The sequence below is a fragment of the Homalodisca vitripennis genome, chromosome 2 (assembly GCF_021130785.1).
Source record: "Homalodisca vitripennis isolate AUS2020 chromosome 2, UT_GWSS_2.1, whole genome shotgun sequence".
Classification (NCBI taxonomy): Eukaryota; Metazoa; Arthropoda; class Insecta; order Hemiptera; family Cicadellidae; genus Homalodisca; species Homalodisca vitripennis.
The window spans coordinates 206272786-206285745 of record NC_060208.1 but is presented as its reverse complement, the minus strand read 5'-3'; the positions used below and the strand labels follow the sequence as shown (position 1 = coordinate 206285745).

The window sequence follows — 12960 nt, the reverse complement described above, 5'->3', positions numbered from 1 at the left end:
CTGTTTGAAACTTCATTTATAAATGCACAAGAATGAGGTCTACGATTGGCGCATGTTTAACCATGGAATTTGGATGAGCGTCATTGTAGCCTATGACTCAGTAGGCTGACACAATTCCTATTTTGTCTTCCGAGACGATGTACAAATGTCTTCTTTGTATAATTAAATATTATTTTAAGCTTGGAAGAAATGGAAGGAAATTTGACAAATTATTCACCACAGACCGTAATTTATCACTAGATGGAAGACAGTATTGTATATCTCAGAATCTGTTGGTTAAAATCTTGCTCTTTGCACCACGAGAAGAAAAGAACTAACAATATCTTTGATAAAACAATTTCAAGCACAAATGGAGCTTGATCTCATTTGTCATTCATTACAAGAACAAAGATAGAGGGATAAATGCAGATGAAAAAGATTCTTTGTCTCGACTGGGGTGTCTTCATGTTTGTAAAGACAATGATTATGTCATACTGCACAGCGCTTTTGATTATTTCATAGTTTTATTTAAGTACACACCCTTTTATTAAACCATATCGTACAAACACAATCATTTTGCACTCAGTCTTTGTTGTCAAAGGATTATTCTAGGATAGAGTTTACTCAATTAACCAACCGAAAATTTCACATAAATGATCACGTCCTTGCATCTTGATCAATCCTTTGAAATCCTTTAATCCCATGCAATTTTGCATAAAAAACACATAAACTATGATTTTCTTGCATACCCCCTATTCAACTCAAAACTATGCAGTATAACAATATTGCCAAATCCATCGATATGACGATAATCAACATTGTTGGACACGAGATTTGGCGCACCTAAGAAATCTCATAGTCCAAGAAGCTCAAGATATTCCTTGTGACTACCTTCAAAATGCAGTGGATGGCTTTTACAACCGCCTAGGACATTGCCAGACGATGGTAGGGGAACATTTTGAACACTTACTTTGATCACAGGTACTTAAAAATTGTTGTTTACTTGTAATACTTAATAATTTACATTGTTCAATTGTTTTAAAATTCAAATAGCTATAACTACTGAATGAATCCACCTTTTGAAGTCCGGTTTGCAGCATTGTACTCTGCTAAGTAAGACCTTTAATTTGATACCAAACGTGACCTATGCTGCTATTTAAGAATTATGTCTGACTCCTTGTGGATCGTCCCCCAAAGGGATTATCTGGTCGGTAATTGGGCAGATATGTGCGTTACTATCACCAGTAAGCACGTGTGAATTTTGGTGTTTTTTTATATTGTGGTTTAAAAATTAAAAAAGAGGTTCCAGACTTAATTGACACCCTGTATAGGAGGATGCTTCGTTGCCATAAAAGGCGACGAACCTCTTAATACGAGTACCATCGACATTGCATCGATGGACGTAAACAATACCAACTCATCGATAAATGTCCCTGGTAAAATCATCTCCAAAAATAAGTATTTTAACTTATCCTTGTCGTAGTTGCAGGAGATGGAATAAGTACTGTAAATCATTGTGTAATACTGTACAACCTTCTCTCTATAATTACGAATCAGATTAACATTCCTCAATTAATTTTATATTTCTCGTAAATTATATATTTGTGGTTTTAAAAGGTGTTGAAACATTGTCCTGAATTACTAAATGCACTCAGCTTACAAGAGAACGCTCATTATTATTATTACATTATAAATCTAACAAGTGAACTATGATCAACTGTAGTCAATATAATGATTATTAAAACACTAACAACAAACCATTGTAATACTAATTTAAAACCAAATTTTAATTGCAGTATCCACAACATTATTAACTGTAACTGACAATTTAATTCCATTCCCAAACCCGCATCTGAGGCTCCGCATATAACAATGGCAAACGTTTAAAACTGTGTTTATAAATAGAAACTAGTCACAAATCAAAAAATTATTCACTTCAGAAACTTGTATTTTAGTGTCTAATGAACTGTTAAATACACTATATGTAGTAGAAAGTATATTAAGTTTTTCTGTTAATACTAATGAATTACCATTTATATAGTATATAGATTTAGAAACTTAAGCGTTAAGCATTAAGAAACTTGTAATAGTAGCATTGAGAAATTGAAATCTAGGTTTCTGATCAAGAATATACTGGATTCGAAATGAGTTTCTATTTATAAACACAGTTTTAAACTTTATACCTATGTATAATCGGAACCACGGATGTGTGGGTGTTATCTGACCGACGGCGACATACCCTCTTAGAAATCAAGTTTTTAGATATTTTAATGAAGCTTAAAATTTTAAAACGAGACTTACAAGAATAACAAAAACTTATCATTACGTCTTTGTTTGAAGGTTATTTTTGACGTTGGAAGGATTGTAAAGAAAACAGGATTTTTCCGGACCCGGACATTTGCCATCGTTCAGTGAAACAAGAAATCAGTAACACTACGTTTCGAGATCTGCAATGTGATCTCTTCTTCAGGTAAAGAACTAACCTAATACATAATTACAAACTAGGTTAAAATGAACCTAGGTTATTTATTATTTTAACCTAGTTTGTAATTATGTATTAGGTTAGTTCTTTACCTGAAGAAGAGATTAGATTGCAGATCTCGAAACGTAGTTTTACTGATTTCTTGTTTCACTGAACGATGGGAAATGTCCGGAATAATCCTGTTATCATTACTGATTCTTGAAATCTCAAAAGTTACTGTTTTCAAAGAAAAGTGGCTTTTAAATGCCATCACATATGTGGAGGGCCGCCATAGCTTCATATCTTACAAAATATGTGATTAATCTCACGCTAATAGGCTATTACTTTTTTGTCCCGAATTATGGTGCAATCTGACAGAGCAAACACAATTTACTGCCAAAGCATCTAGCATCCACTCGTGTTTTTCATCCAAATTCATAATTAACATAATAGCGCCTGTTAATAAGCTCAATGAAGACAAGGCGAGAGTTATATTTTAGACATGACACATGCAAATATGTACGTATTTTAGCCCTAAGACAGTACAAAATAATACTAACATAGTTTTTTCACTTAAAAAAATCTTTTGCTATATATTACGTTTGCCAGACTATGTATTCAAAGGTATATTAATAATTTACTGTCAATCTTAATAGTTAATTAATTAATTAATCATTAATCGTCGTATTAATAATAATATACAACACAAATCGGTAACAAACGTTATAATAATGCAATAAAGATCTATTGTGAATAGCAAGAAACTTGAGGTTTCTCTTAAAACTATTGGATGGGTTTAGTATACATAAGTTGCTTTTAATACAATTCGTTCACTATTACTTTCAAATTACAGATTTGAAATTATAAAGAACCACGAAAATTGGGCAACTGGTAGGGAAGCAGGAAATTCGCCTAAGTTTAGCACTGATAAAGTAAAATTCTACTCAACTGAATAGATAAAACACAGAAGTCTCACTGGAGCGACTGTTCACAGCGCGATCGTGTGGGAGAATTATGAACTTATGGGACCCAGCCCGACATTAGAGAACTCTGTTGAGGGGTCCATGTTACTAATCTCAGCGAGACACCTTACGTTGTTTACTAGGCGAGTCTTGTTGGTTCCCCATAAGTTGCCTCAACAATTCGTTACTAACAAATTAGAGATTTAGAGAACAAGTAATGTTATGACTTTAAATTAATATACATAATTGTTTAGTTTTCAGAAAACTAAGTAATGTATAACAATTATTTCTAAATAAGAATTCACGAATTGCAGCAAGAACAAATACGTTCAAACAAAGCGATGCCTTTTAAATACTGCACATTAAGCTACTAATACTAATAACAAGCTTAGCTGTTAAATACAAACTTCTAAAATAATCATATGACTACATATAGCTTGTTTAACCGATTCAAGAGACTCCAAACGTGCCTTCAAATGTCTTCTACATATAAAAAAAAGTGTTAACAGATTTTCAATTAAAAAAATTATTTGTATTGATAATTAGTGAGAAAGAGACAGACACGATTGATTATCCACTTAAATGATGACCCACTTGTGCAAAGAGAATCCTCAGACTCTACTCGAGTGAAGCGAATCTCTCAGATGAATATAAAGACTCTACGACCTTGAGTCTGAAGTCTCACAGCCACTTGAACTCTTACACGTCAGTTATGTAAGCTGAACAATTGGACTCCATCAACTTGCCTGACAACCTGAAGTAAGTTGTTTTCCTTTCACAGAACTGAACTCACTCTGAACATTTATTAATAGTCATGGTCATTTATGAGAAGAGGAATATAAAAGGTCTGAAAAAATTTTAACAGGCAGGAATGGTCTCTGTTCTGACAGGTTTTATCACCCATCTATCACATGTTAGAGACCGATGGGTAACTGGAAGTCAGCTGCCCACTTGAAACTTAATGACAGCATGAATGGGCGGAATAACAAGCGAAACTATTTCCTCGTTGTTTTTTTTCATGTTTAAAACAAGATCGCATGTTTGTCCTCTTACAATTGTAAGATTGTGAATTATTTTATAATCGGAAAGAATTCGTAGATTTGTCGTGGACAAATTACACAACAAACGCTGCAAGATAGTAAAATAATTAAAGCTGAGCATTTAAAATTAAATTAAAATTAGTATAACAACCTAGTTTTGTAAAGCAAAATACAGTCTTATTGTACTAGGCGAAGTTCGGGCTAAGAAGCCCTCTCTAACACTTAACCTGGGGACCAACAGCTTAAAGGTGACTTCCGAACCACCACCAACGGCCGGGAGGCGAGCTGCTTTCAAGGACAGGATCGCTCAGCGGTCACCCATCCAAGCAGCAGCCACGCTGCGACGTTGCTTGATTTGATTATCTCTTTTATAAAGATTTCGAGAGTTTTCAACAGTCAGAAGATTTTCCCTAAATTAGGAAACGCCTTCCTTTTATTTAGCAGCACGTGTTGATGCTATACTTTAACACTTAAAAGACGTATAGGAAGACTGTTAAAATGAAAACATCAATACATATTTAGAAACTTTGCATAATTGGAAAATACTATCAAATTTTAATAATTTATTTGTGTTGTAAGTGAACTTCAATTGCTGCTTTTAAAAACTATAGCATGTTGGAAGTTCCAATTTAAGATATTTTGCTCTGCCCCACCCAAAATTGGTATCCATTAAGGATAAGAGCCTCCTGTACACGACAACCGTAATGCTTATACAAAATTTATAAGTTCTGTGACAACGCTGCATTGAAATTTCAACACTGGACAAGCTATAAATAATTTTGATACGGTATTAAACCTTTCCAGGTAAACCTTTCCTCAACATGTACTACTGTTCTTGATAGTTAAATTAGTTAAAGAAACTCCAAGAACCTTTTTGAAACAGTGATTACAACCATTACATGATTTGCTTCGAAAGAAACAGTAACAAATTTAGTTCTTAGGTTACGCGGCAGGTCAGGTGCTTAGCTAGCTACCATCAGAGTCTTACGGTTCACACCGCGTAGGAACATTTGCAAAATTAAATTATTTAAACATGTTGTCCTCCAGTCAACACATGTTAGACCGGAACTGCCAATGATACGCATCCATCTATACAGATAAGTTGAAGGGGCAGAGCTCTATCGTGATTGGTTAAAGCTTGACCAACCGATGAAGAACTAATACCAAAGGCTCCTTTATTAAAGGCTGCCGGATTTTCGACAATCTAAAATTATCTGGTTCAAAACAGAATAAATCTCAAACTTACAGGTAATTTAATCTCTTAACAAAGCTTAATATTTCTCTGATCCTGTTCCTGGAGACAAACAACACTGCACCTTCATTAGTTTTAGAAAAGCTTATTACCTTAAGTCCGTAATCCAATTTGTAATGGGAGGATTACAGTTCTACGACAATCAATCAAATAAGACCCAAAATGCTAACGGATTGAAGAGTTCCACGGCAATCTGTCAACGGATCTGTTCTCAGCATCCCTAATACAGAGGTCAACTCTAAATATTTTTTGAAAATTTTTAAGTACAAATATCACTGTGGTAAGAAGAAGCCTGGATTATGGAACCTTCTCAGGAGATTCAATAATTCAGGGTAGAAGTCAATATTAGCCGGAAAATGCTATAGGAGTTTGAAACCTTCGAACCCTCAGCACATTTACATGGGCGCGTTGATGATGTTGGCGTGATAGTGAAGATTGTACAGACTAGGCTAATAGAGCAGAACCAATACACCAGGCCCAGGGGTAAGTGGTATTTGCCACTGAAACCACATTATTTCAATCTATTCCAAAGGAAATCTAGCTGCTGAGGAACCATCCTACAAAACACTGTTGAACTGTATAAAACTCCTGCCCAGATAAAACCAAAGAAAGTATTGACAAACAGATTGCTCTAGAGGGCAATTATTCAAGAGCTCTTCTATTCTGGTCTCTGAAGACCAGCACATTTAAACATTATATATTTTGCAATTATATATTTTGTTTCAAACAGTTTTAAAAGAGTTTGATTAGAGTGTAATTAATTAATATACAACCGATCTGGTTTGAAGTCTCTTCTAGAATCGCTCATATCTGCTATAGAATATGATACTACTTCATGTCATAATAGCTTAGGCAATAAAAGTGACAGTTCGGTTTAGTGACACAATAAAATACCACAATACACAAGAAAGCCACTACTACTTAGAGCTAAATTAAATTTATGTTACATTATGAATAATCATTGCGTATACAATGTGGAGGAAAAGTAAAAAAAAAATATATATATAATAAACATCATCTAAAGAGCATTAGCAACATAATCATTAGCATACCTTGAAAAAATGTATGAAAAAAGTTCATGAGAAAAATTCATAACTATTAGAATAAATTAATGTTACCACTAATTGGCGCAAGATTAGTTTTAGAATGTTGATAAAAATGGAAATAAATATTGACAAACTGATTGAAAATATTAAGAAATACAAGATAACCAATAACTCTTTTAATGGAGGTCTTGGATCGTAGGTGGCGAGCTCACCTAACCTGAAACTTAAATTAAACGTTCATTAAAGTGTTCATTAAACGTCAAAAAATATTTGACTACATCATAATGACTTAGTAGGTAACTGTTAAGAGTACAAGGTACTGCAATGTGTGACGAACATGATTTGGAAATTCAAATGTCTAATTACAAAGATACAGTTTTAAATTACGCAACTAATGAAATAATTAATTCATGGTGTTAAAATAGGTTTATCTATATAGTAAATTAAGAATTTCACAGCGTTAAAAAAATTGTTATTAATGAAACATTGTTTTAAGTAATGATGTAATTTGTATATTCAAACCTTATTTGAACTAATTTGGATCAGTGATCGATATGGGATTAATATATATTCTACATATAACTTCATACCGCAATAAAAAGTATTATAGTTGAGGTTTTTTTTTTTTTAAAAAAAAAAAAAAAACATTTTTCTAGACGTTTTACAACACGCTGGGTTAATTATGCCAGCTGCAGTTTGGTCACATGATTCATAAACATTATCCGGGTCATTTGTACTTGAATAATAAGTAGTGTTACATAGAATGTCAGCTGTTCCAGTCTGAACCAGTTAAAACCGGTTTCAACCAGTTGAGAGTATCATCAGAATCACTGTTTACTACTGTATGATGTCTCCACTATTTACAGGCATGTACTATGAATGTCATTCTCCAATGATAATTGCTCATTGTTGATTTGTGGTTATTGAATAATAGTTATTTTTATTCAATAAAATATTTCCCTGATTATTGTGAGTTATACTTTTATCCAGTATTTTTATGTGTATACAAATTAGTAAAAAATGTACATCACGTCGTTTTAGACTAGTCCAGATAGTAATATAGGGTTTGTTTTTTTAAACTGTAACTGCTGAATCTCGCCTATTTTCCTAACGAAACTAACGCAACTGACGCTCATGATTCAGGATCTTATCACGGTTTTTATCTCAGCTTGACAGTTTCACACAATTCATGGTGAGAGGTTTTAAGATTTTGGATATATTAAGCTCTTTTTTTGAATTTTCTGATAATTTTTTGGATATAATCAAACTCTGCCAACTTATGCCATGCCGTATTTTTGTCTTAAAAATAAAATTTGTGAAAATTTAAGATATTTATTACATCAATTAGCTTGTGTCATACCGTTTCTAAAATATTCCCGTAAAATGCTGTAGGAATTTAAATTTTTGGGAAGCATATTTTGAATATAACAAAATTGTACTTAGTTAATTGGAAACATTATTATTGACATATACATAATTATTAGTCATATCTAACACCTAAAAATTTCAAATTAATATTCTAATGGGTCTATGGATTTTTAAAGATATTTTAAACAGTTTTAAGGATTAAATACACTATTATACTATTCTAATTGAAAATTGTGATTTTTTATTTATGCTTTTTCATTACCTGTAGTGACCTACAAAATCTTTGTCCTAGATTGACCCTTTGGGGTTTAGAAATTTTAGTGATAATCTTTTATTATATAAATAATTATATTAACTCAAGTGAGGAATCAAATTTTAGGCTATATATATATATATATATATTACACTGCTATTTGCTAATTTTCTTCCTGTATGGGCCCTTACGATTTTGTTTACATTTATTAAGAATCTAAATTAAAATGTTGGCTGGAGACATCACACCTATTTCATTTGAAACGAACTCTGGAATTTTATATCTTTTCGTTATCCGAATCTCTACAACTGGTGTAATTATATTACATTTAATTATTTATTACATTGTTTGTAAATTAACATTTAAGTACCTAATGCTAATCATGTAAGTAACGCAAATCGTATATTTGTGTGTTTGTAACTTGTGGCGTGCAGTTTTAAACACGATTTTCCTACTTGAGACTCTATTTTAGACATTGTATCACTTTTCGTTGTGTAATTTATGTAGGAGCGTTATTTTGTGTAACAAATTCTTTCTTATTTTTTGTCAGAACAAGTAACAGACGTTTTTAACGACGTTAATAATGTTAATGCTTAAATACTTATTGGATTGAGTGAAAATTTATAGTATAAAAAAACTGAATTTTAATCCTGATGTTGCCCTTAACAATATGACAATTAAAGCAATTTAAATTTCTAAAGCCTTTCAAGAAGTAAGTAGAGGTTGGAGGGCAATGATAACTATTCACATAGGACACAGTGATTAGAGATAAATTTTTATCCAGATTCTGATTAAAACCTTCTGACATCATTCAATCGATATAATTTTAAAATTCATATTAAATTTGATGGTTTTTTTCAATATGTAGTTTTGTTGTATTCCATATACACAGATATTACCTATTTGATGATTAACACATGTTATCTTAAACGATAAAAGCATTCAAATGCAGATGTTAAAAATATCTACCAAGCAGAATTCAAATCAGGTACGCAAGCATTCTATAAGTGCTAGCAAATTAGATAGTGCTGTTAAATAATAATAGCTACTGCTTTAAGATATATATAAAAAATGAGCCCCTAGACGTTTTCGTAAGTCATTGAATATACTGAAAATCTTTTAATTAAACTTAACATACAAAACCAATTATTAGTTAAAATTTCAAAGCATGATTTTGTACCTTGTACTCATAGTTTTATCATTTACATCATTGTATAATATATCCTTAAAGATACGTTAGTACATAGTTAGTAAATATCATGCAAATTATGATCGGTTGCATGAAAAGATAGATGAAGAAGAGAATAGTAACAAGGCATGTTGTCACATGTTGAGTAAGTTAGTGTTTTTTTCACATTGTTGTGTTCATCATGTACTATTATGGGCAGACGTTGTCTCTAGTTCACTGATAGTTTCTTTGAATACACTGGGTCGTTAGATGATTAACATGAATGACTGTGTAACGAATATTATAGATTATACACTAGTAACTACAGATTAGACAATATCACTGTCAGTAGTATAACTTTATTGTTATACAATTCCAACATTAGAAGCACTCATTTTTCCATATGTTTTGATTGCTACTGGTAGAGTTTTATTCAGTTTGTGATGGTATTTCACTAAACTACATAAAAGCTAGTCATCTTATACACTTATTAAACAAACAGTGTAGACCTATATTTAAGATATTAAATTATTAATAGTACATCATTGTACTAACCTTATTAATTCTGTTTGGCTAATAAATGCCAGTGCTAAAAGTACAATTTATTCAATCTTCCATATTTCAAAATGGAGTAGAAAATGGATCATTTCAGTATGTATGATTTATATTTTATAACAATTGAATGACCTCTTCGTACTATATTTAACAATGTGTATAAAATTATACAAGCACAAAACAGTTATTTAATTTGTGAGTCGATCTTTTTTGAATATTTGGTATATTCAACTAGAAGTGTACATACTTTTGAATAATGGGTACTGATATAGAAATTGATCCATTAATGATTCATTTTCTGAGTATTTATAAATGAAACGAATACATAAGAACGTAATAGTTTAAATCAATCAGAATTTACAAACTATTTAATTTTTTACGCTTATTTCTTTCTTTATAAACATGAATAAAAAGGGTGTTTAGGCAATATTAGTTTAACCTTTAACTGATATAGCATATGTGAAATTATACATATGGAAGTGTACACATTTTTATACCGGGTATCTCAAGAGGCCCCCTTCCTTATTAACTTTCTTATGAATGGAGATGGAGTGATTTACTTTTGAACATAGTTATATTACCAACTAAGGAGTTTTTTTGACGTATGAAAATGTTTGATTCCCTCCCCCCCCACAAAAATGGCATATTCTGGGGGTAAGTCAACATTTTAAAATAGGAACCCCACTTTAGCAAAGTGGAATGAATATGTCTCACATACTAACTGGTAAACGATAATAGATAACATGGCAAAACCGGCTATTGATATACCCAGGACTTCCTAATGGGCATTAGTCAGAAAAAAAAACCTAATGAATGCTATGTTAATAATGGTTGTTGACTTTTGCTGATTATTTTAATAACTTGTTTTATGATTTCATGTCGTAAGTTCTAAAAATAACTAGTCAGTGAATGTTTCATCCACCTTAAAATAACTTATAATGTAACTTAAACTGTGGGGGCTTGAAAACATTCAAACTTTAATTGGCCACCAAATTTGACAGAAAACATTAGAGATCTCTAGTTCTTCTTCTCTTTATAATACCTTTAAAATTTTGACTTGCCCCAAAAATACCCCATTATGAGGGGAGTGAAAAAGTTTGATATTTTGACTTGCTCCAAAATACCCCATTATGTGGGGGGGGGGGGTCAAATATTTTCATACATAAAAATTCCTCAGTTGGTCATATAAAGATCCCCCAAAGTAAATCACTCCATCTCCAGTTATAAAAAAGTTAATAGGGGAAGAGCTTTTAAGAAACCCGTTATGAAAAGCCAAATGAGCTTTCGTGAATTATAATAAATTAATCGGGATTGATCAGCTTAGTACTTGATTTGTTGAAAAATAGCACCAATTTTTCATTTGTGGGCATATTATATAGCACTGTTGAACTTTTACACAACGTAAAAAAGTTATGTATGTATATAGACAGTGTTTATGCATTTTCATTAGGTAATTGGCAATGAATAAATTGTAAAGCGAGAGTTAGTTAAGTTTCATTGTATGACATCTTTATTTTCAAACTTGTGTTGTGTACTGTGTTCGATTATTAATATTATTTATGACGAATTTGTGTTTATATGAACGTATGTGTTGTTAGTGTAAGTTTGACGTGGAAGAGGCAATGTCTAATTTAACAGAACCACTACACAAGCACCATAGTATAGCATTATAGCTAATAATACAGATACAAGGACTGAACATGGCTTTATTATCATAATATATTCTTATCAGTAAGACGTCAAAGATATCACCAGTAGACGGAAGCAAAGAGTGGTTTAAACACTGCGCAATATACTTTCACAATACTGGAAGCCATGCATGAAGATTTGCGTTTACTCAAGAGATGAAAAATTTGTTTATTCCGGTTATTAAGGTTGAAAGTTTATGGTTAGTTACGGATTGACAGTTAAAATCATGTTTTTATTTCATGCACATATTTATGTAGCATTTTTAAACGTGCCACTATATGGATATCCTGTAAACTATAAAAGACAGAGCTACTTTTACTTAAAATGGTGATTTTACCTTATTTTTTTAAACGAAGAAAAAATATTTATGACAAAAAATTTACCATACTGATTTTTAGCTTAAAGGCCACAAAGAAACATTGCATTTTTTGGCATTTGGCAAAACATAGAGTTTAACGTGGAAAAGTCAAAACATTTTAATTTATGTTATGAAAGGTTTTTGACTTTTTATAAAATTATGAAAACAGTTTATTGTTTGTGTTACACAATGTAAATACTCAAATTTAAAGGGTAAATAAATATTACTACTTCTGGCGTATTGAAAAAAACACGACTTCTTAGTTCATAAACGGTTCTAGTATATACTAGAATAAAATTGAGTAATAACCATTGAGTAAGGACAGAGCTAAAAACACAAGAAAGTAAAAATGTAACAATAAATTTAATATTAATCAGGTTGTTTTGACTTGTAGTTTCATAAGCCCTTGTATTTTACATAAGGTAAATTAGGTTTTAAGTACATGCAACTCCATTAAATAAAGAAATATAAAAAGTCCAAAAATAAGAGTATTTTACCTTTTAGGAATAAAATATTTAAAAACACGAATGATTAAATTACACACTTTAAACAACCCAGTACAATAAACAATTTCAGAATACCTTACGTGAAATATTTATATTTGGAATTATAGAAAGAAAACAAGATAAAAATCACCATTTCAAGCAGTTGCTATCTCTTATATTTTATACGTTTCCAATGGTGTCACAGTTAGTAAATATACGTTGAATGATACAGTTATTTGTCCAATTAAGCAAAACCGAATTTCACAAAAGCTGTAACAGGTGGGGTACGGTAACACATACATTCCACAAAAAGCGTTTATTCTTGAACATTTATTTTATAATAC

At 31.5% G+C, this 12960-nt stretch overlaps 1 protein-coding gene across 2 annotated transcripts in view; it reads right to left on the bottom strand.

Annotated features, from left to right (window-relative positions):
- The window catches only part of LOC124355319 (potassium/sodium hyperpolarization-activated cyclic nucleotide-gated channel 2), a 108522-nt gene that overhangs the window by 66078 nt on the left and 29484 nt on the right, over positions 1-12960 (bottom strand). The gene's annotated exons all lie outside the window — the stretch shown is intronic.